This window comes from Bos taurus, chromosome 1 (assembly GCF_002263795.3).
Source record: "Bos taurus isolate L1 Dominette 01449 registration number 42190680 breed Hereford chromosome 1, ARS-UCD2.0, whole genome shotgun sequence".
Taxonomy (NCBI): domain Eukaryota; kingdom Metazoa; phylum Chordata; class Mammalia; order Artiodactyla; family Bovidae; genus Bos; species Bos taurus.
In genome coordinates, this window is record NC_037328.1 from 89278602 (window position 1) to 89303556 (window position 24955).

At 39.1% G+C, this 24955-nt stretch overlaps 1 long non-coding RNA gene across 1 annotated transcript; it reads right to left on the reverse strand.

Annotated features, from left to right (window-relative positions):
• Positions 1-4809: 4809 nt before the first annotated feature.
• Positions 4810-24251, reverse strand: LOC104970947 (uncharacterized). Its single transcript, XR_001500788.3, has 4 exons — positions 23834-24251; positions 20832-20964; positions 20302-20383; positions 4810-5568 (listed from the first exon to the last, which is right to left on the reverse strand). It is a non-coding gene; the product is annotated as an uncharacterized lncRNA (long non-coding RNA).
• Positions 24252-24955: the final 704 nt, after the last annotated feature.

The window sequence follows — 24955 nt, forward strand, 5'->3', positions numbered from 1 at the left end:
CTGATGCCAGCTTAACAAATCACTTTTCTCTGGAAACAGTACAGATCTAAGAGATTCCTCCTCATTTTAGCTGTTGACCTGAAAGGAAGTGATGAATTCTTAGGAAATTAATACAAAAACCACTTCCTGTCACAGCAACTGGAACACAAAGAAGTCCAGTCTGCAATAAGAAAAAATAAAGATGTAGATGTGAACAGAGAAGCAAAGACAAGAGAAAAAGTGTCTGTGGCAATTTACATCCCTGTGTTAATTATTCTTCAGGCTTGGATACACTTGGTTATACTCCATGCCAGTCTAAATCAGTTTTTCATTATTGTAATCAAAAGATTTCTAAATAACGTAGAAGGAGAATGCAATAGTATTGACCAAAAGGGACCAAGTTCAAATGCCCAGAGAAGGAAGAGGACTCTGAAATGATCAGAGACTGTACTCCAAGGTGAAGCAGATTGGATATGACTGATATCAAATTGTTAGTATTCTTGTTACTGGAAAGGAAAAAGAAATAATCAGACACAAGCCAGGAATCCAGATATAGGTAGAACTTTTCTTACCATGGAATGGTCAGGTTGGAAAGCCTTAAATATGCAAGTTCAGTTAAGGTAGACAAGGTTAGCATCCACATCTGAAAATCAACCTCCAACTTCTGACTGGAGCAGAGAAAGAAGTGTTATGTTCACTTTCTAGAAGATCTTGATTTCAGTAAAATAGAAAGAAGAGACTCCCATATTGGGTTTAGGTCCTGTCTTTGCTGTGACTGATATCTTTTGGTTTATATGTCTCTTCTAGATTCTGTGAGGTTTTTCTACATACAAGTGAAAGATGTTTGGTTGTATCAAGTGTATTAACCTCTTAATGATCTTCATTTTCTAAGATTGAGTTAAATTTATCTTTGAACATGATAATACCTAAATTATATGACTAGTGAAAGTATAGGAGTATTAACAGCCTTCTAAGACTGGGTCTTGAAAATTCAAGCTAGTCATTGATGACATGTGTCTCTGAAGGCAAATGTCACAGATTATCCAGTTTAAATCTGGTCAAATAAATTGATCTGGTACTAAACATACATAAATGGCTCTGTGAATTACAGCAAAGTTTAAAATGGACATATACCTAATCTGCACTCCTACAGATTGCTATTATTTTAATCACTACATTGATGTGCCAAGAATAACTAAGAAGATCAGTTGCACTGACAAATCAATTAAATTTAAAAACTATTCAAACTTTAGATAAACAGACCTTAGTCTGTTGATGAATATGAACATCTCTTGGATTTTAAGTGCAATCAGTTCAGTTAAGTTCAGTTGCTCAGTCGTGTCCAACTCTTTGCAACCCCATCAACTGCAGCATGCCAGGCCTCCCTGTCCATCACCAACTCCCAGAGTTTACCAAAATTCATAGCCATTGAGTCGGTGATGCCATCCAACCATCTCATCCTGTCATCCCCTTCTCCTCACACCCTCAATCTTTCCCAGCATCAGGGTCTTTTCAAATGAATCAGTTCTTCACATCAGGTGGCCAAAGTATTGGAGTTTCAGCTTCAACATCAGTCCTTCCAATGAACACCCAGGACTGATCTCCTTTAGGATGGACTGTACTTGCAGTCCAAGGGACTCTCGAGAGTCTTCTCCAACACCGCAGTTCAAAACCATCAATTCTTCTGCGCTCAACCTTCTTCACAGTCCAACTCTCACATCCATACATGACCACAGGAAAAACCATAGCCTTGACTAGACGGACCTTTGTTGACAAAGAAATGTCTCTGCTTTTCAATATGCTATCTAGGTTGGTCATAACTTTCCTTCCAAGGAGTAAGTGTCTTTATTTATTTATTTTTTTAAATTTTTTTTTAAATTTTATTTTATTTAACTTTACAATATTGTATTGGTTTTGCCATATATCAAAATGAATATGCCACAGGTATACATGTGTTCCCCATCCTGAACCCTCCTCCCTCCTCCCTTCCCATACCATCCCTCTGGGTCGTCCCAGTGCACCAGCCCCGACATCCAGAATCGTGCGAACCTGGACTGGCGACTCATTTCATATACGATATTATACATATTTCAATGCCATTCTCCCAAATCATCCCACCCTCTCCCTCTCCCACAGAGTCCAAAAGACTGTTTTATACATCAGTGTCTCTTTCGCTGTCTCATATACAGGGTTATTGTTACCATCTTTCTAAATTCCATATATATGCATTAGTATACTGTATTGGTGTTTTTCTTTCTGGCTTACTTCACTCTGTATAAGAGGCTCCAGTTTCGTCCACCTCATTAGAACTGATTCAAATGTAGTCTTTTTAATGGCTGAGTAATACTCCATTGTGTATATGTACCACAGCTTTCTTATCCATTCATCTGTTGATGGACATCTAGGTTGCTTCCATGTCCTGGCTATTATAAACAGTGCTGCGATGAACATTGGGGTACACGTGTCTTTCAATTCTGGTTTCCTCAGTGTGTATGCCCAACAGTGGGATTGCTGTGTCGTATGGCAGTTCTATTTCCAGTTTTTTAAGGACTCTCCACACTGTTCTCCATAGTGGCTGTACTAGTTTGCATTCCCACCAACAGTGTAAGAGGGTTCCCTTTTCTCCACACCCTCTCCAGCATTTACTGCTTGTAGACTTTTGGATCGCAGCCATTCTGACTGGCGTGAAATGGTACCTCATAGTGGTTTTGATTTGCATTTCTCTGATAATGAGTGATGTTGAGCATCTTTTCATGTGTTTGTTAGCCATCTGTATGTCTTCTTTGGAGAAATGACTATTTAGTTCTTTGGCCTATTTTTTGATTGGGTCATTTATTTTTCTGGAATTGACCTGTAGGGGTTGCTTGTATATTTTTGAGATTAGTTGTTTGTCTGTTGCTTCATTCGCTATTATTTTGTCCCATTCTGAAGGCTGTCTTATAGTTTATAGCTTCCTTTGTTGTGCAGAAGCTCTTAAGTTTAATTAGGTCCCATTTGTTTATTTTTGCTTTTATTCCCAGTATTCTGGGAGGTGGGTCATAGAGGATCCTGCTGTGATGTATGTCGGAGAGTGTTTTGCCTATGTTCTCCTCTATGAGTTTTATAGTTTCTGGTCTTACGTTTAGATCTTTAATCCATTTTGAGTTTATTTTTGTGTATGGTGTTAGAAAGTGCTCTAGTTTCATTCTTTTACAAGTGGTTGACCAGTTTTCCAAGCACCACTTGTTAAAGAGATTGTCTTTAATCCATTGTATATTCTTGCCTCCTTTGTCAAAGATAAGGTGTCCATATGTGCGTGGATTTATCTCTGGGCTTTCTATTTTGTTCCATTGATCTATATTTCTGTCTTTGTGCCAGTACCATACTGTCTTGATGACTGTGGCTTTGTAGTAGAGCCTGAAGTCAGGCAGGTTGATTTCTCCAGTTGCATTCTTCTTTCTCAAGATCAGATCAGATCAGATCAGTTGCTCAGTCGTGTCCAACTCTTTGCGACCCCATGAATCACAGCACGCCAGGCCTCCCTGTCCATCACCAACTCCCGGAGTTCACTCAGACTCACATCCATCGAGTCAGTGATGCCATCCAGCCATCTCATCCTTTGTCGTCCCCTTCTCCTCCTGCCCCCAATCCCTCCCAGCATCAGAGTCTTTTCCAATGAGTCAACTCTTCGCATGAGGTGGCCAAAGTACTGGAGCTTCAGCTTTAGCATCATTCCTTCCAAAGAAATCCCAGGGCTGATCTCCTTTAGAATGGACTGGTTGGATCTCCTTGCAGTCCAAGGGACTCTCCAGAGTCTTCTCCAACACCACAGTTCAAAAGCATCAATTCTTTGGCACTCATCCCCTTCTCCTCACACCCTCAATCTTTCCCAGCATCAGGGTCTTTTCAAATGAATCAGTTCTTCACATCAGGTGGCCAAAGTATTGGAGTTTCAGCTTCAAAATCAGTCCTTCCAATGAACACCCAGGACTGATCTCCTTTAGGATGGACTGTACTTGCAGTCCACGGGACTCTTGAGAGTCTTCTCCAACACCACAGTTCAAAACCATCAATTCTTCGGTGCTCAACCTTCTTCACAGTCCAACTCTCACATCCATACATGACCACAGGAAAAACCAGAGCCTTGACTAGATGAACCTTTGTTGGTAAAGTAATGCCTCTGCTTTTGAATATGCTATCTAGGTTGGTCGCTTTGGCTATTTGAGGTTTTTTTGTGTTTCCATACAAATTGTGAAATTATTTGTTCTAGCTCTGTGAAGAATACTGTTGGTAGCTTGATAGGGATTGCATTGAATCTATAAATTGCTTTGGGTAGTATACTCATTTTCACTATATTGATTCTTCCAATCCATGAACATGGTATATTTCTCCATCTATTAGTGTCTTCTTTGATTTCTTTCACCAGTGTTTTATAGTTTTCTATATATAGGTCTTTAGTTTCTTTAGGTAGATATATTCCTAAGTATTTTATTCTTTTGTTGCAATGGTGAATGGAATTGTTTCCTTAATTTCTCTTTCTATTTTCTCCTTATTAGTGTATAGGAATGCAAGGGATTTCTGTGTGTTGATTTTATATCCTGCAACTTTACTATATTCATTGATTAGTTCTAGTAATTTTCTGGTGGAGTCTTTAGGGTTTTCTATGTAGAGGATCATGTCATCGGCTAACAGTGAGAGTTTTACTTCTTCTTTTCCAATTTGAATTCCTTTTATTTCTTTTTCTTCTCTGATTGCTGTGGCCAAAACTTCCAAAACTATGTTGAATAGTAATGGTGAAAGTGGGCACCCTTGTCTTGTTCCTGACTTTAGAGGAAATGCTTTCAAATTTTCACCATTGAGGATAATGTTGGCTGTGGGGTAAGTGTCTTTTATTTTCATGGTTGCAATCACCATCTGCAGTGATTTTGGAGCCCCAAAAAATAAAGTCAGCCACTGCGTCCCCTGTTTTCCCATCTATTTGCCATTAAGTGATGGAACCAGATGCCATGATCTTAGTTCTCTGAATGTTGAGCTTTAAGCCAACTTTTTCACTGTCCTCTTTCACTTTCATCAGGAGGCTCTTTAGTTCTTCACTTTCTGCCATAAGGGTGGTGTCATCTGCATATCTGAAGTTATTGATATTTCTCCCAGAAATCTTGATTGCAGCTTGTGCTTCATCCAGTCCAGCATTTCTCATGATGTACTCTGCATATAAGTTAAATAAGCAGGGTGACAATATACAGCCTTGATGTACTCCTTTTCCTATTTGGAACCAGTCTGTTGTTCCATGTCCAGTTAAGTGCAATAGGATCAGCATAACACAGAGTTACTGAACCAGTTCATTCCATAGTATCTAATACTGTGTACCTCTAAGTTTACTGAGAAAATATTCTAAGATGATGATATGCTGTGCAAGGTTTTCATAGAATGAAAAAATACTGAATTTGGGGAATAAAGAGAAGGAATCAAAATTCTGGGTTTTTTAGTCCATGAATGCAAGCAACTTAGAGTCTCTGAACTTCATTTTTAATGAAATAAAATAAATATTACCTGTCCTGTCTCTGTAAAAAGGTGGCAGTGAAGAAGCCTAAAAGCACTGGAGAAAACTCTCTGCAAAAAAAGAGAAACAAATACAAATAAAAAATTAAAGGAAGACACATTCCACTCTCACTCTCTAAGGGTCTCCAAGTTTCCAGCTAATAAGCAGAACTGAAACTGCTGGAAGGTAAGATTAGAAACAAAAAATCAGGAGTCCATAGATAGCTTTAGAAGTAGCAGAAGAGGAAGATGCTTTTATGATGTGACTTTAAATGTGCCACAATGACTCCACTGATTAAAATCAAAATAATAAAAGAGAACCTTGTCTTCTTACTTACTAATACTCCAAGTCCCCAAAATGAAATATATATCCACTTGACAAAATGAATTACCAATTAAAAATGATCTTAGTTTGTGAGTTCATATCTAATGGCAGAGTTAAATTAATATGTGAAAATATGTGATATGTAATGTGATTAATTTCATAACAGAAGTGCAAACTTCAGTGAGACCAAGCAGAAGGAAGGTAGAATTGGGAAAAGCTTTTCTTAGAACAGGCTTCCCAGCTGAAGGTATCAGAAAAGAATCGGCATGAGAAAATTAAATACCTCAGAAAGGAATACATAAAATATAGGATTATGATGGAAAGGGAAAAAAAGGATTTGAGAAAATTTATTGCTCTACTAATAAGTACCTCCCCACTCCAGTACTCTTGCCTGGAAAATCCCATGGATGGAGGAGCTTGGTAGGCTGCAGTCCATGGGGTCGCTAAGAGTCAGACACGACTGAGCGACTTCACTTTCACTTTTCACTTTCATGCATTGGAGAAGGAAATGGCAACCCACTCCAGTATTCTTGCCTGGAGAACCCCAGGGACGGGGGAGCCTGGTAGGCTGCCGTCTATGGGGTCGCACAGAGTTGGACATGACTGAAGTGACTTAGCATGCAATAAGCACCTCTACTTTATTTTTCTTGAACATCTTAGACGAATAACTATCATTGTTTCCAAGATATACTCACAGTTAATTTTCACACTAGATAAAAGCAACACTCATCATCTCAGTTTCACAGTTGGTCATATATAAACCTGTTGCTATCACAAACCAGCTGACAATTCATGGAATTTCTCCTTAGTGGCCCAAATGCAAATGTCCTGATTTCTAGACTTATATAATAATTTCCTTGCTGAGTTGCCAGATTTTTATACCTCCTTGCCTTTCAATTTCACATATAAATTTTCTTGGATAAACAGAAAAGCCCTAGAGGATTTTCCTTGTTCTTGACTGCTTTAAGAAAATAGAATTTTAAAATAGCTATAGTTTGTCCAATGGAGAGAGAGAGAGAGAAATAACTTTCAAACAGTTACAGCTCTTCTAAATATCCTAGCAGCATACTCATTATTTGCATTAAAGTTAAAAAAAAAAGGCAGAGCAAATAGAACTTACATCCATCTGAGGTAACACATTTCATTATATTTTATTATCCCCAAATCAATTCCTTAAAGCAATGTGTGAATTAAAATGTTTTATCCAGCATTTTCAAGAAACCAATTTAAAATTACACAGCTTATAAAAAATTGCCAGAAATATTGCAAGCAGCCATTAATTTACTCTAAACCAATTAAATTCTACATTAATACATGCAGTAATATACATGTACTTGTTTCTAATTTCCTTTTGTAATTAGGCATGGGTACAAGGCATAGACTGACTTGACAAAAAAAATTTTAATTCTCTTGTTTGGTCTTCTCTTGTCCTCTCTGGCCCCTACTGCTAAATGGCATAAGTCATTTTGTTCAGCATCACCTTCATTATTCATTTATAAGAGAAATTTCTTTAAAGCAGTCATCTTTACTATGTAGTGAGTTTCTAAGTGTCCTGAGATTGCCTTTTGTTTAGGAGTCATTTCATCCTGAAATCCATGGGGAGGCACTCCAAGAAGGTTAACAAAAAGTACGTAATAAGTGTTCCAGAACTTAAGGTCAACAATATGGGAAAAACAAATGCAAATTGCAATAGTTCATAGTCAAGATCAGTTATATGTTAGGCTTCTCCAGGGAAAAAGAACCAATAGATTAAATTACGTTCATCCACATTTTTTCAGACATATCTGGAAATAATGTTTAATCTGGGCACTCCACAGCCAATCAAGTTGACAAATAAAATTAGTCATCACAATTTCACCCCTGGTCAACTTGGTACCCATACGTATCTTTTAAAAACATACTTTATCTCCAAATAAAGACAATAAGAAGGTCAAATGTATACCTAACTTGATAGAACCATCCTTCATAAAACTAAAAGTCCAATAATTCCTTGCCCAGAAGAGGAGATAAATTTGTTGAGTGACATTTACTGTTCTCCTTGATATCTCATAACCTAAATGTTATAATGTAAAATTAGCAATACATAAATGCTATGACATAAAGCCAGTGCATCTTATGTTACATGATAAGGGAATGAAGGAAAAAAAATAAGTATTTCTACACACATACCATATGCACAAATGTATTCGTAGCAAAATAAGAAGGAATTACTAAAGACAATTCTAGTCATTTCTGTATCTGTTCATGTAGTCATAGCTGGTATTTATATGTACCTTCTTCCACTACTCACACTGAATTCCCTTTACCTTCATCAAGTATCTCAGTAAGTCATGGTCATTTATTTGGTGATGTAACTCAAACTTTCCTTCCTAAGGGTCTGGGCCATTGTAGTCCTGCCTGGACTGAGGTGTTGCAGTTTCCACTGACCTTAATTACAAAGAATGGTAATACTAAGAGATGACCTAAGGCATCCTCTGTATTTCATTCACACACTTTGTAACCTTCATGGTAGAGTAATAGCCTATTTCCCCTTAGTAGTTGGGATCAATCACCAGGGCCACATGTTAACTCCCTTCTTTGCCTTTGAATTTACTTGTCTTTGCCTCCTTTCTTTGAATATCTTCCTTTACGTTAAACAAAGGCATGTTATTTGCCTGCAAATTCAGATTCAGATTTGATTCAGAGGTACAAAGAGCCTAAGGTGGTGAAGTGATATTCTAAATTCCAGTTCAAGTGAATCATTATTGTGTCTCCTGGTGGGAGGATTTCTCCCTCTGGAACTATGACCTCTAAGCCAGCAGAGCGTAAAGCCGTTTGAATAGGAGTTTGTTGGTGGATCAGTAGGAGTAATACTGAGTGATGCCACTCCCATTTCCAACTGTTAATTCCAATATACCCGAATCCTGGCCCTCAGAGAAATAGCCCCATATATTGAACATTGATTCAGAACAAAAACAGTCTTCTAGAAAATCTTGCCCCAGTCCTGCAAAGTATTACAACCTAGCTGATACTGGAACTTAGTCTTCAAAAGACCATTCTGCTGCTCTTTTAGGCCAGCTGCTTCATGTGGTGAGGAACACAGTAAGACCAGTGAACCCATGAGCGTGGGCCCATTGCTACACTTCACTGTGAAGTGAGTTTCTTGATCAGAACCAGTGCTGTGTGGAATTCTATTCTATTCTGTTCTTCAAAATTGAAAAAGGAAATGGCAATCCACTCCAGTACTATTGCCTGGAAAATCCCATGGACAGAGGAGCCTGGTAGGCTAATGTCTTCAAAATAGAAGACATTTTAGAAGTCTGTGAATGGTAGTTTTGGCAGAGAAACATTGTGTGCAGGGAAGACAGATCTGCAACCAGAATAACTTTCTATTCTAGTAAGAACAAAATAATGCCCCTTCCATAATGAAATCTATCCGATGTAGTCAACCTCCCACTAGGCAGCCAGCTGATCACCCTGGGAACAGTGCCATGTCAGAAGATCAGTATTGGTTTCTCTGCTACTGGGGACTTGGGCACTAGCCTTGCCAGTGGCCATCTCTGCCTTAGTGAGTGCAAGTCCATGTTGCTGAGTCCACACATAACCTCCACCACTGCCACCATGCCCACTTTGTTCCCAAGCCCATTGGATGAAGACAAGAGTGGCTGGGGAAAGACAGACTGGAATTAACAAAACAAGTCATCCTATCCACCTGATAAAGTTCTCTGCTGATACTACCCTTTGATGAGCATTCACTTGGAACACAAACATTTTCACGTTTGTTGCCCATTCAGAGAGATCTATCCACATACCTTTACCGCATTTTTTTGTCACTAATATTCTAATAATTGTCCTTCTAAGTCCCTGACTATCCAGCCAAATCACTGGCCACAGGCCATGAAGCAGTATATAACCACAAGTCAAACTACTTCTCTTTCCAAGCAAAGTGAACAACACAGTGCACTCTCTAAGTTCTAGAAGCAACTACCACTGAAGGATTTCCCTTCAACCATTGTCCTTTAGGGATGTTTCAGTGAGGAACTACTGTACTACAGCTGTTCATTTGCAGGTGATACCTGCATATTGTGCAGAATCATCTGTAAATCAGGCCTACGTCTTCTTTTCCTCTGTCAGCTGATCTTAGAGAACTCCCCATGAAGCCACAAGTGCAGGTCAGACAAGAGAAGGCCGTGTAACAGGAATGGGGACCATGGTCATTTGGGCTGCTTCTTTATGTAACTATTTTCTTATGCCTTCAGGGCCTGCTTGGGCCCAATCACATATATACTACTTCCATTTGATGACAGATGTTGCCATGCATGCCCAACTTTGTGGCTTGGTGGGTCAAATAACACCCAGTACATGAAGGATAGCTTAGGTTCTGTAGTAATTTGGTAGTCCATGGTTAAGTATTTAGTCTCTGCTAACATCCAGCAGCAGGCCAAGAGCTGCTTCTCAAAAGAAGAGTCATTATCTGCAGAAAATGGCAGGACCTTGCTCCAGAATCCTAAAGACCTGTGTTATAATTTACCTTTAGGTATGTGAGACCTCTCCATCATGACTTGATCTCTAAAAGGGCTTCATATCTATCATCTAGAGGAAAATATGATGCTGTGACTGATCTAATCAGTGATTGGAAATTACATGAAGATCCAAAATTTTAATTTGGACACATTTTAAAATCTTGTATTGGCCTCACAAACCCATTTGGAGAATAAGCACCGTACATTATGAAAATTCAAGAAGAGTTCTAAAACACAAGAAGTACTGAGACTGTAAATTATTTTTAGGGTAACATTTTAGCTTTTGTCCATCTACAGCATAATTATTAATTAGGCTAAATTCTTTTCAATATTTCATTTGAGTATCTCTTGCTTAAATACTGCTCTAGTTTAGTTTAGTTTTGTTTTGTTTTTTTTTAGTACTCTGTAGCATGTATCTTATTTGCTACTGTTTTTCACTGTTACTTGTAGGAATTCTAGAAAATTATCAGTCAGTGTTCCTTGTCAGTGATTCACATAATCCAAGTTAGCCATACTAGTATTCTCTTTTTGTATTAATTCTGGATTAGCACACCCTTGGGCTTCGCTGGTGGCTCAGAGGGTAAAGCGTCTGCCTACATTGTGGGAGACCTGGGTTCGAACCCTGGGTTGGGAAGATCCCCTAGAGAAGGAAATGGAAACCCATTCCAGTACTCTTGCCTGGAAAATCCCATGGACTGAGAGGCTTGGTAGGCTACAGTCCATAGGGTTGCAAAGAGTCGGACATGACTGAGCGACTTCACTTACCCTTAGCACACCCTTGTTCTTCCTAACTTACCAAATTTCACTTAACTAGATTTCTAATTGTGGGATAAGTGTATATAAATATAATAATACACCTTTATCTTCATATCTTGAAAGACAAACCCCATCCCTGTCTAACACTGATAATTCAAGCACCATTGGATTTTCTGGATCATATGCCATAAGTGGTGAAGCAACTTGGACCTGTTGCAGACTCTTTTCTTGTTCTAGATTCTATGTAAAATGACTAGGTTTTGGGGTCACTTGGTAAATGGGCTTGAGTACCACAGCAAAATAAGAAATATGTTGTCTCCAAAATTCAAAGAGGCCTAATAGGTACTGTGACTCTTTGTGGGTTGTAGGAAGGGTCAGACATAACAGCTTATCCTTTACCTTAGAAAAGATACCTCTACATGCCCCCCTCCCTTCAATGGAACCTTATAAATTTCACTGAGGTAGACAGAAGATCCATGAATTGTAGTGAGATTTATTTCCTACCTTCTGACATACAAATATCTTGAGTTTACATATAAACTCAAGTTGACATACAAATACCAATGAGTTTAGATTGGTTGCTACTTCTTGCTCTCTAGATTCAACAGCATAATGTCATCAGTGTGATTGACTAGTGTGGTATCTTGGGGAAGGGAAAGAAATAAAGATTCCTACAAACTAAATTATGACACTGGTCTGAAGAGCTGATACACCCCTGAAGTAGAGCAGTGAGTGAAGGTGTATGGCTTGCCTTGCCAGGTAGAAGCACACTAAGTTGGAGAAAAAGGCATTTGCCAGCTCAGTAACAGCATATCAGGTACCAGGGAACGTGTTAATTTGCTCAAGCTAAAGAACCATATCTGGTCCAGCAGTCACAATTTGGAGTCACACATAGTTAAACTTCTGATAACCCACTGTCATTCTCCAAACTCCATCTGCCTTCTGCACAGGTCAAATGGGAGAGCTGAATGGACATGTGGTGGAAATCACCATCTCTGAATCCTTCAAGTCCTTGATGGTGGCACTGATCTCTGCAATCTCTCCAGGAATGCAGTGTTGCTTTTGATTTACTATTTTGCTAGATAGGGGAAGTTCTAAAGACTTTCACTTGGCCCTTCCCACAATAATAGCCCTTATTCCATCAGTCAGGGGACCAATGTGGAGATCTTGTCAGCTATTCAGTATGTCTATTAAAATTATGCATTCTGCAACTGGGGAAATAACCACAAGATGGGTTCTGGGACCCACTGGACCTGCTATAAGATGGACTTGAGCTAAAACTCCATTGCTCATCTAATCTCTATAAACTCCTTTGCAAACTGGTGGGGCACAGTGATGGCTTGAATTTCCTGGAATTAGTGTCTGTTTAAAGTCAGTGTCCAGTAGCCCCCAAAAGGTCCAATTATTTTTTTCCCCTAACATAGAGTTACCCTGGTTAAAAAAAGAAAAGTCATAGGAAAGACTGGGGAAAAGATTAGTTGCATAACTTTGGTAGTGTACCAAGGGTCTTACCTCAAAGGAATCCACCTTCCCCTTCATTCAAAGGACTCTGGATCTGTAAACTAACTCAAGTCTGTCAACTGATTGAGAGTCTATAACTCTTTGGTTTTATAATTCAGGTTACACTTGATCTCTTGACCAGAACTTTTCTGATTCTACAGATCAAGTAAGAATTTGTAGGTTCCCTATCAATATTTCATACCTAGGAACACTATGATTATTTTACCAACACTATAGGACTGAGTGAGTCAGACTCTTCTCACTGCTGCTTTGACTCCATTGTCCACTATGGCAATGATGCCCACCTGCCTTTGGCAGTTGGTGCCATCACTTGGTCCCTGCCACACTGAGACCCAGTTATTCCTGTTGCATTTAGGTTTCCCAGTTCAGCAGTTGCAGTTCTCCCTGTGAGGTCTGGCCTACAGAGAAGTGTGATCACAAAGCTTTTTAAGGATTCTGGGACTCACCTCACAAATTTATTTCTCACAGTACTGGTTAAAGTTGTGTCTTCTGGACCCTTCCATAATAGACTAATAGGTCTTAAATGACAAATTCATTCTAACATTCCAATCTCCTTAAGCCTTTGAATACCCTCCTCTACATTCATTAAACCCAGGCATTTTCAATTCACTCATAGTGGGTCATCTTTTGGTCCATATTTCAGTCAACCAACCCAAGAAACTTTCAGAGCCCTTCTAACCCCCAGGGGGCTTCCCTGGTGGCTCAGTGGTATAGAATTTGCCTGCCAATGCAGGAGACACAAGTTCAATCCCTGATTCAGGAGTATCCCCTGGAAAAGGAAATGGCAGCTCACTCTAGTATTCTTGCCTGGGAAATCCCATGGACAGAAGAGCCTGTCAGGCTACAGTCTATGGGGGTTACAAAAGACTTGGACATGTCTTAGCAACTAAATAACAACAAACTCCCCAAGCTATGACATCGAAAGTAGGATCTTTACCTAGTGAGCCCATATCAATAAATTTAGCCTGATTCAACTTTACATTCTTTCTACAATTATCCCACATCCTTGCATCCATTCCCATACATGTTTCCTATATCTCTGTCTGTATAAATTGGAAAACTTGAGTAGTTCTTTTGGAGTATAATGCATCTTTTTACTGGTCACATATTATACCTCATATTTAAGGACCTACCAAGACTCGAGCCTAGTTAAAGTCTAAAAGTAAAGAGGGTGATGGGAGTGGGTCCTGAGCAGACTCTGGTAGAGATTCACCAGAATTTAGTGGTCCAGTGTCCCCAGCTTCATTAGCATCTTCATGCATGTCCCCATCCCAACTAATAACCCAATTATTTCCCAATAAATGCCCTCACTTCATCAGGAGACACCCTGTGAATCTGGGAGTTCAACTTACATTATAATTCAGTAGTTGCAGGATGAGGCTCTACATTTGATTTTCAGCAAATTTCAGCTCTGTACTATAGGAGATAAGGGTCCTTCAGGATATACATAGAAGTTCTTAGGTTATTTATTTGAATCCCTGAGCTCATCTTTTTCTTTTGTCACTTTGTCAGCTATATTAGAAGCCAATATCATTATATTCGTTAAATTTCCAAAAACGTTCAAAAAGTATCATATAAAGTGACACCTAGCTCCTTGCTTCTTATAAGTGATTGATTAGGAATACCCAATGCAAACTAGAGACCCAAGAAAGCTACGATGTCATTCAGTCTAAGTCTAAATGCCTGAAAATCAGGATAGCCTATGGTGTAAATTCTAGTCTGAGGGTCAGAAGAGATGAGAGGACAGGAGAGGAGAGAACAGGAGAAGGGATATCCCAGCTTAAGCAGTGAGACAGGTAAAAAGAATTAAGAGAGATGAGTTCTTCCTTCCTCCATCTTTTGCTCAGCTCAGGTCTTCAATGTTTTGGACGATGGCCACCTACATTGAGGAAGGCAACCCACTTGCCTGAGTCCACTGATTCAAATGCTAACCTCATCTAGATACATCCTCACAGATAACACCCAGAAACACTATTTCATCTGGGCACCCTGTGACCAGTCAAGCTGACACATAATATTAACGATCACAATTAATATGTTATCCTTAGCTTTACATTTTCAATTATATATAGAAACTGATCTCCAATCCAGGATATTATTATTCTTTTGAAATTCATTCAAAAATAAAGAATATTGACCAACTGTGTAAGAGTTACCACATTAATTTCTAATAGCCTACTAAAAATTCTCAATGGGGTCCAAAACAAGGATATTGAAATTTCTATAAAAATTAATTTGAGTAAAATTTATTATTCCAAGAAAGTTTCAAGTATTTAGTATAGGGAAAGGGAATAATGGTACTGAGTTTCTACTAGATTCTTTAAGTGGATTTGCTAATGGAATTTTTACCAAAAAAAAAAAAAAAAAAAACACACAAAAACTTAGCTAATGAGGAAATGTATATTCAGAGTTTCCATAATTTGCCAGTGTCACAAGCTTGTGGCAAGAGGTGAAATTCAAATCTTCCTCTAATCCCAAGCCTGTGTTCTTTAGAAAATAGAAACCTTCTATGGAATGAGTCACTCTTTATATTTGGGAAACGTTACTGTCCATACATATATAGACATCTCATGGACTTGAGTACAAATACTGCATTCTGCTTTTTCGTTTTTCACATGATTATAGCAAAAATATTTTTCTATGTATAGGTTTAGGCTCTAAAATGCTAAATGTTAACATCTTTCTAATATGTGTTATTGCTAGTTTTTTTTTTTTAGGCACCCCATGACCGAGGCCAGGGGCGGTGGCCGGGAGGACCAACCCCACGTCCAAGGAGCCGTGGCTGCGTGGGCACAGGAGGGCTTAGAGGAGCTATCCCACGTTGAAGGTCAGGAAGGGTGGTGGTGAGAAGATACCCCTCATCCAAGGTAAGGAGCATTGGCTGTGCTTTGCTGGAGCAGTCGTGAAGAGATATCCCATGCCCAAGGTAAGAGAAACCCAAGTAAGATGGTAGGTGTTGCAAGAGGGCATCAGAGGGCAGACACACTGAAACCATACTCACAGAAATCTAGTCAATCTAATCACACTAGGACCACAGCCTTGTCTAACTCAATGAAACTAAGCAATGCCCGTGGGGCAACCCAAGACGGGCGGGTCATGGTGGAGAGATTTGACAGAATGTGGTCCACTGGAGAAGGGAATGGCAAACCACTTCAGTATTCTTGCCTTGAGAACCCCATGAACAGTATGAAAAGGCAAAATGAGAGGATACTGAAAGAGAAACTCCCCAGGTCAGTAGGTGCCCAATATGCTACTGGAGATCAGTGGAGAAATAACTCCAGAAAGAATGAAGGGATGGAGCCAAAGCAAAAACAATACCCAGCTGTGGATCTGACTGGTGATAGAAGCAAGGTCCGATGCTGTAAAGAGCAATATTGCATAGGAACCTGGAATGTCAGGTCCATGAATCAAGGCAAATTGGAAGTGGTCAAACAAAAGATGGCAAGAGTAAATGTCGACATTCTAGGAATCAGCGAACTGAAATGGACTGGAATGGGTGAATTTAACTCAGATGACCATTATATCTACTACTGTGGGCAGGAATCCCTCAGAAGAAATAGAGTGGCCATCATGGTCAACAAAAGAGTCCAAAATGCAGTACTTGGATGCAGTCTCAAAAACGACAGAATGATCTCTGTTCATTTCCAAAGCAAACCATTCAATATCACAGTAATCCAAATCTATGCCCCAACCAGTAACTCTGAAGAAGCTGAAGTTGAACGGTTCTATGAAGACCTACAAGACCTTTTAGAACTAACACCCAAAAAGATGTCCTTTTCATTACAGGGGACTGGAATGCAAAAGTAGGAAGTCAAGAAACACCTGGAGTAACAGGCAAATTTGGCCTTGGAATACGGAATGAAGCAGGGCAAAGACTAACAGAGTTTTGCCAAGAAAATGCACAGGTCATAACAAACACCCTCTTCCAACAACACAAGAGAAGACTCTATACATGGACATCACCAGATGGTCAACACTGAAATCAGATTGATTCTATTCTTTGCAGCCAAAGATGGAGAAGCTCTATACAGTCAGTAAAAACAAGACCAAGAGCTGACTGTGGCTCAGACCATGAACTCCTTCTTGCCAAATTCAGACTGAAATTGAAGAAAGTAGGGAAAACCACTAGACCATTCAGGTATGACCTAAATCAAATCTCTTATGATTATACAGTGGAAGTGAGAAATAGATTTAAGGGCCTAGATCTGATAGATAGAGTGCCTGATAAGCTATGGAATGAGGTTCCTGACATTGTACAGGAGACAGGGATCAAGACCATTCCCATAGAAAAGAAATGCAAAAAAGCAAAATGGCTGTCTGGGGAGGCCTTACAAATAGCTGTGAAAAGAAGAGAAGCGAAAAGCAAAGGAGAAAAGGAAAGATATAAACATCTGAATGCAGAGTTCCAAAGAATAGCAAGAAGAGATAAGAAAGCCTTCTTCAGCGATCAATGCAAAGAAATAGAGGAAAACAACAGAATGGGAAAGACTAGGGATCTCTTCAAGAAAATCAGAGATACCAAAGGAACATTTCATGCAAAGATGAGCTTGATAAAGGACAGAAATGGTATGGACCTAACAGAAGCAGAAGATATTAAGAAGAGATGGTAAGAATACACAGAAGAATTGTACAAAAAAGATCTTCACGACCCAGATAATCACGATGATGTGATCACTCACCTAGAGCCAGACATCCTGGAATGTGAAGTCAAGTGGGCCTTAGAAAGCATCACTATGAACAAAGCTAGTGGAGGTGATGGAATTCCAGTTGAGCTATTCCAAATCCTGAAAGATGATGCTGTGAAAGTACTGCACTCAATATGCCAGCAAATTTGGAAAACTCAGCAGTGGCCACAGGACTGGAAAAGGTCAGTTTTCATTCCAATCCCAAAGAAAGGCAATGCCAAAGAATGCTCAAACTACTGCACAATTGCACTCATCTCACACTCTAGTAAAGTAATGCTCAAAATTCTCCAAGCCAGGCTTCAGCAATATGTGAACCGTGAACTTCCTGGTGTTCACGCTGGTTTTAGAAAAGGCAGAGGAACCAGAGATCAAATTGCCAACATCTGCTGGATCATGGAAAAAGCAAGAGAGTTCCAGAAAAACATCTATTTCTGCTTTATTGACTATGCCAAAGCCTTTGACTGTGTGGATCACAATAAACTGTGCAAAATCCTGAAAGAGATGGGAATACCAGACCACCTGATCTGCCTCTTGAGAAATCTGTATGCAGGTCAGGAAACAACAGTTAGAACTGGACATGGAACAACAGACTGGTTCCAAATAGGAAAAGGAGTACATCAAGGCTGTATATTGTCACCCTGTTTATTTAACTTATATGCAGAGTACATCATGAGAAATGCTGGACTGGAAGAAACACAAGCTGGAATCAAGATTGCTGGGAGAAATATCAATAACCTCAGATATGCAGATGACACCACCCTTATGGCAGAAAGTGAAGAGGAACTCAAAAGCCTCTTGATGAAAGTGAAAGAGGACAGTGAAAAAGTTGGCTTAAAGCTCAACATTCAGAAAATGAAGATCATGGCATCCAGTCCCACCACTTCATGGGAAATAGATGGGGAAACAGTGGAAACAGTGTCAGACTTTATTTTTCTGGGCTCCAAAATCACTGCAGATGGTGACTGCAGCCATGAAATTAAAAGACGCTTACTCCTTGGAAGGAAAGTTATGACCAACCTAGATAGCATATTCAAAAGCAGAGACATTACTTTGCCAACAAAAGTTGTCTAGTCAAGGCTATGGTTTTTCCAGTAGTCATGTATGGATGTGAGAATTGGACTGTGAAGAAGGCTGAGCGCCAAAGAATTGATACTTTTGAACTGTGGTGTTGGAGAAGACTCTGGAGAGTCCCTTGGACTGCAAGGAGATCCAACCAGTCCATTCTGAAGGAGATCAGCCCTGGGATTTCTTTGGAGGGAATGATGCTAAAGCTGAAACTCCAGTACTTTGGCCACCTCATGCCAAGAGTTGACTCATTGGAAAAGACTCTGATGCTGGGAGGGATTGGGGGCAGGAGGAGAAGGGGATGACAGAGGATGAGATGGCTGGATGGCATCACTGACTGATGGACATGAGTCTCAGTGAACTCCGGGAGTTGGTGATGGACAGGGAGGCCTGGCGTGCTGCGATTCATGGGGTCGCAAAGAGTCGGACACGACTGAGCAACTGATCTGATCTGATAATTTTTTTAGGCATTTCCCTAATATTAGGCATCTAAATTGCTTCTGAGTTCTTTCTATTATAGATAAGTATAAGGTATTCATTCCCTTAGATTTTGTTTCTATTGAGCTATTTCTTTAAGATACAGTTTTAGTTGTGAAATTCATGAGAAGAAAGGATAGAAACAGCTATGTAGCTCTTACTATACACTGTTCTTTTTTTTTTCTCAAACAGATGGACTAATTTAAAATGAAATATTGCTACTTTTAAAGGAAGCCATTGTCAACACTCATATTCTACAATAGGGAGAAAAATATCAAGCTTCAGAAATTTATCACTCCAAGTGTTGTTGTGAATTGCCCTTGAAAAAGATAGTGACAGACCTCCTCCTCTCCCTTGAATTATATTGCATCCCAGAGGACTGAAATGGTCATTAATTTTTAATATTATCTCTTCTCGGTGAAAAGTAAAATGAATTTCCTTACATATTCCTGTAGGATCGAAGTCTTAGAAATTCTGAGATTTCAAAGCATCTATAGTGAGTCTAGAAAATATTACCCAGCTGCTGAGTTCCTGAAGGAGATTATATAGCAGGAATATGAGCAATTATCACCCACACATCAATTACCATAATAAAAACTATGGAGGTCTGTACAATGCTTTCCTGTTTAGACAATATTTTTTCATCTTTTGATCTTGGAGAAGGCAGGTGTTGGGGGAGGGTAAATTACACTGGTTTGGGATTTGTGAGATACAGAGGACTGTATGCCCGGAATAAAGGTTGTGTCTATGTCCTTGCTGAAGCTAACAGTCTCATTAGATTAAAAAGACATCACACATTAAAAATTAGCTGTATGCCAAAGAGGGTGACATTAAATACCTTACAAGCAAAAAATATAATAAGGGTCAGAATATAAAAGAAGAAAAATTTAATTGTTCTTGCCTTGAGTGATCAAGGTAGTTATTATTGCTGAGGTATGGAAACTCCTTTTCAGAAAAGTCATATGTGATGCATGTCCCAGTTATACTCTGGCCCTTCTGCTATCCTCCCATCATCACCTCAGTGCACCTGATCCAGGCCTTTGGGAGCATCCCAAGTGGTTTCCTTTAGGAAGGTCAGCCAAGTTCTGGAATCTCACACTTCCTTGGCCATCTCTGGAAGTAGACTTTTTAGCAACTTGAGACCAGAGTGCTGTGCCCAGTGACCCTCCACCACTCTGTAACCAAATATTTCTCCTGCATCAAAACTAGCCAATGCCTAAAAACTTTGGTCATGCCTGAGTATGAAAAATATCAAACTATAAGCATGGGCAGTGAAAGTTGCTGCTGACACAGTGAGAAAACTAAGTGCATCCATTCATTCAATGAATACTTATGGAATACCTACAAGACATCTGGCACCGGGTGCTTATACACAGCATTGAAATATGAAGGGAAATGTAGCACTTAATTCTGAATATAGGACAGAAAATATTCACATAATTTATCTGCAGTAAGAACAAAGAAAATAACTTACTCCAATCCCCTTATTATGAATATCAAGCAACTAGACTTCTGGTTCAAGATGGTGGAGTAAAAGGACATGTGCTCATCTCCTCCTGCAAGAGAACCAAAACTGCAACTAGCTGTTGAACAATCATTGACAGGAGGACACTGAAACCTATCAAAAAAAGATACCCCATGTCCAAAGACAAAGAAGCCGCAGGGAGAGGATAAGAGGGGTGCAATCATGATAAAATCAAATCTGATACCCACTGGGTAGGTGACCCATGAACTGGAAAACAATAATATCAAAGAAGTTCTCCCACTGTCATGAAGGTTCTGAACCCCACGTCCGGCTTCCCAACCAGAGGAACTGACAAAGGGACTGGGAATCTCCAGGCCAGCGGGATATGACCGTAAAAATTCCACAGTACTGGGGGAAAACAAGACTCCAGTCTTGGAGGACACAAACAAAAGCTTGTGCACACCAAGACCCAGAGGAAAGGAGCAGTGATCCCACAGGTGACTACATATTAAGTACCTAAGGCCATCAAAATGACTTACTCCAGGTTGATAGGTAGTTAGGGTCCGAGCCAGATCTTAGAACTCAAATCATCTGTGCTAATTCATCATACCCAAAGGTTCCATGAAGACACTTTCATAACTTTTGCCTTGTTGAAATTTTCAATTCTCTTCCCTGAAAGAAATTGTGAAAAATGTCTCTCAATGCAAAAGTACTTTTTGTTATCTTTCTTCGTATTATATTCCATGGTTATAAATTCTTCATTATCTAATATTTATTCTTCAATGAAGTGGACATGAGTAACTAGGTAAACATCTACAATGTTTCACAAACCATTATAGGGGCTCAAATAATGGAAAAATTATTAAAGCTGTATTATTCAAGATAGCCACTGGCCAGATGTGGCTAATTGATTTTAAATTTTGAATTTAAATCACATAAAATTAACTATTCAGTTCCTCAGTTGCATTAATTGTGTTTCACACATTCAGTAGCCACAGGTAGCCAGTGGCTACTGTATTGAACAGTGAAGATACACAACATATCCATCACTGCAGTTCTATTGCCAAGTGTTGTATTAGAGTAATGAACCCACTTTCCACCCTGCATTGTAAAGAATAAATTAACTTGCAAAAAATTCATTTTTTCCAATACATTCTGCCTTGAGTAATAAGATATTTGCATAAAGATATGCAGGGAGGATTTTACTGAGAAGCAATACAAGGAAAATACAATCATCTCATGTTTTCTTGCTTTCCTATGTGCAAAACTGAATGCTTAAATGACATTCTTTAAATGCCACAGATGCTCAAAGTCTTTCTTTCATATAATGAGAGTTTGAAAGCTTTTCCATAAGTCATGTCAAACGGTTTATGGAGAAAGAGCATTATTCTTCCCTGGTGGCTCAGCAGCAAAGAATCCGCTTGCAATGCAGCAGATGCTGTAGGAGCCATGGGTTTGATTCCTATATTGGGAAGATCCCCTAGAGAGGGGAACAGCAACCCATTCCAGTATTCTTGCCTGGAGAATTCCTTGGACAGAGGAGCCTGGCGGACTACAGTACATAGGGTTTCAAAAGAGTTGGATATGACTTAGCAAGCAAACAATAACAGCAACAACCAAGCATTACCATTCACCATAATACTTACTCTCTAGCACATATATTAAATATAAAACAAGTAATATATACTAAAGAAAACACATATGATTATTTAGGAAGAAAAGTTATTTCCAAGTGGCTATGGCAGCCCACTCCAGTACTCTTGCCTGGAAAATCCCATGGATGGAGGAGCCTGGTGGGCTGTAGTCCATGGGGTCGCTAAGAGTTGGACACAACTGAAGCGACTTAGCAGCAGCATCAGCATTCAAATGAAAAACCATAAGAGGAAAAAGATAATATTTTTGACTATGAATATTAAATTGGACACATCCTTTTTCCAAAAGTAGAGAATTTTGAAGAAAATCATGGAAACCTAAAAATACGTTTATGCAATACATTATAGTTGCAAAAATTTTAGAAAACCTAAATGGCTGTCAATATAATATTAACAAAACAAAATATTCACTTCTACAAAGATATCATATTAGATAGACATAAAAGAGAATGACCAAAACAAATGAAAACATTGCCTCCTCCCAAGAAGGAACAGTATTATTTCACATAAAGGAAATAAAAAGTGTGCATATACAGAAAAGGAAAGATAACCCTAAATACTAATGTTGGTCAATAGTATTTATTTACCCTGTAAGTAAATAAATAAATAGTATTTATGTACCCTGGTCAATAGTATTTATTCTGGTTGTCTACTATCCTCTATTTCCTCACCTTTTGGTCTCCTCACCTGTCTTTTGGTCTTTTGGTCTCCTCACCTGTCTTTGCTGATTGCTCTTTTGATATTGAATATGTACTACTATGGCATGCATGTGTGCATGGTCAGCTGTTTCCAACTCTTTGTGACTCTATGGACTGTAGCCCATCAGATTCCTCTGTCCATGGGATTCTCCAGGCAAGAATGCTAGAGTGGCTTGCCATTTCCTCACTATTAGTATAATGTAAAATGTATTTTCTTAGCAAAAAAAAATGATTTCCCTAACTGGATGCCATTTTAGTACAGAGTTCAAATAACAAATACATGATTGTATAAACAAACAAATAAACAGAAATAAATTTAATTAACTTTCCCAACATGCCTAAAATACAGTTTTGAGACACTGTTAATAAATGAAATAGAGTTTAATTTTGAGTATACTATACCAAACAAGAAGTCCATGGGGTCGCAAAGAGTCGGACATGACTGAGCAACTGAACTGAACTGAATACCAAACAAATCTATAAAGAATCAAGCTTTTACTTAGTTACTGGCCTTCATTAATAGTATAAAAGGGCCAATGAGAAGAGCAAGGGGAATTTAGAAATAAAAAGAAAACTGCAACTAAGGATATATAGATTTATACTATGGCACTGTGTCCTGAGAGAGAGAACTATTCCCCAAGTTTGAGTTTTAATTAGATTTTTGAAACCTTGAAGGTGAAACAAAAACAAAAACAAAAAATCAATAATGGTAAACAAAGCAGTTCACATGCCCATTAGTCAGGTTACCAGCTTTGTGTATCTTTTTAAAAAAATATTTATTGTGCAAATTGCAGACAATAAATGAATTTTCTAAATAATACCTTTTAAAAGAAACTGAAATATTGTAAAAATTCTTTCCTTTTACTTTGAACCTTAATGAGATCAGGTTCCTATGGTTATTACAAATTGGGGAGGGAAGAAAGAAGAATAGATGAAGTGGGTGGTGATGGGAGGAAAAGGCCTAAACCATTTCAGTAGAGTAAAGACCAATTTCATTTTAATATAATTTTTAATGGCTGTTCAAACTCCTATAATGCATCTACACAAAAGACTTCAGTTAATGTGTGTGTGTATTTTGAACAGTTCCCCTCTTCGACCCTCCAGTTTAATTTCCGTTCTTCAAATGAGATGAATGGAGCGTGAAGCAGGTCATATCTCAATGCTGACACATGGGTTGCTGATAGAACTCACAGCCTGGAGAAGAAGCCAGTTTGGAGATTAAATCAAAGCAGCTCTGAATAGATGGGAGGTCAGCCAGGGCCAGCTTTGACATTTGATAGGACCTTGTGATCAATCAGACCTTTCTTCACTCTTGCAGTCTTCCTTATGACAGTGGCCCTAAAAAACAGATGGGCTATGTTACAGAGTGCAGGAGAAGCACTAGATTGTGAAAGGAGATAGGTGTCAATACTATCAAAGGGACAACTGTTATTTGAAGCAGCCAGCAAATCAGGAGGCCCTGCTTTGCTGAAATTGCTATGCTAAAATGTGCCTTCCATGATGTGAAATTTGAGCCTTGAGAATGGTGAGATAATTTTGAACGGCTTTTAAAAATTTCTTACCTCCTATCCATTAAACTGTATACTTTGAACTTTCCTAATATCCTAAAATTAAATTCTAGCCAATCTTTATGAACAATCTGTGTTTCCAGCAAAGCCGAGCTTAGTCTTTGCTGTATTTCTTTGTTTCTGTGTTTTCTGGGGCGCATACACACACACACATACACATAAAACTAACACATGATAACCTTTGGAAGAAAGGAATCAGAGGGTATTAATGTGCAGCACTTGCTGGGTGGGGATCTGAACATGGTTTCAGGAAATCCCCATCACATCGCCAAGAGGGTCATGAAAAATGAATAGCCCTGGAGCAGCACCGTGACAGACTGTTTGAGTGAGTGGTAATGGGCCATCTCTAGGATGACAGGCCATGTTTTATAACTGTGCAGGCTACTGGCTATCACACCATTCATTATGCCTGCCTGATTTAAGGGAGATGCGTTTTACAGGGGTGACATGGGAGCAAATTATTTTCAGGAGTATCACATCTCTCCCTTCTCCTCTCCACCTACCTCTTCATCATACCCACCCTCATCCTAGTCACAGAAGCACCACTCTCCTATTTACACAAGCACATTCTCTGAATTCTTCCTGTCCTAGAGCATTTCATATTCCAAACTGACCTCTCCAAAATGTCTCACCCCAATGTACACTGGGATTGGAAAGCTGTAAGGTGGGAGCCTGCCCAAGGAGGGTTTAGATAGGAAAGCATAGCACAAATTCACTCTGCTCCCTCTCCTCTATGAAATGTCTT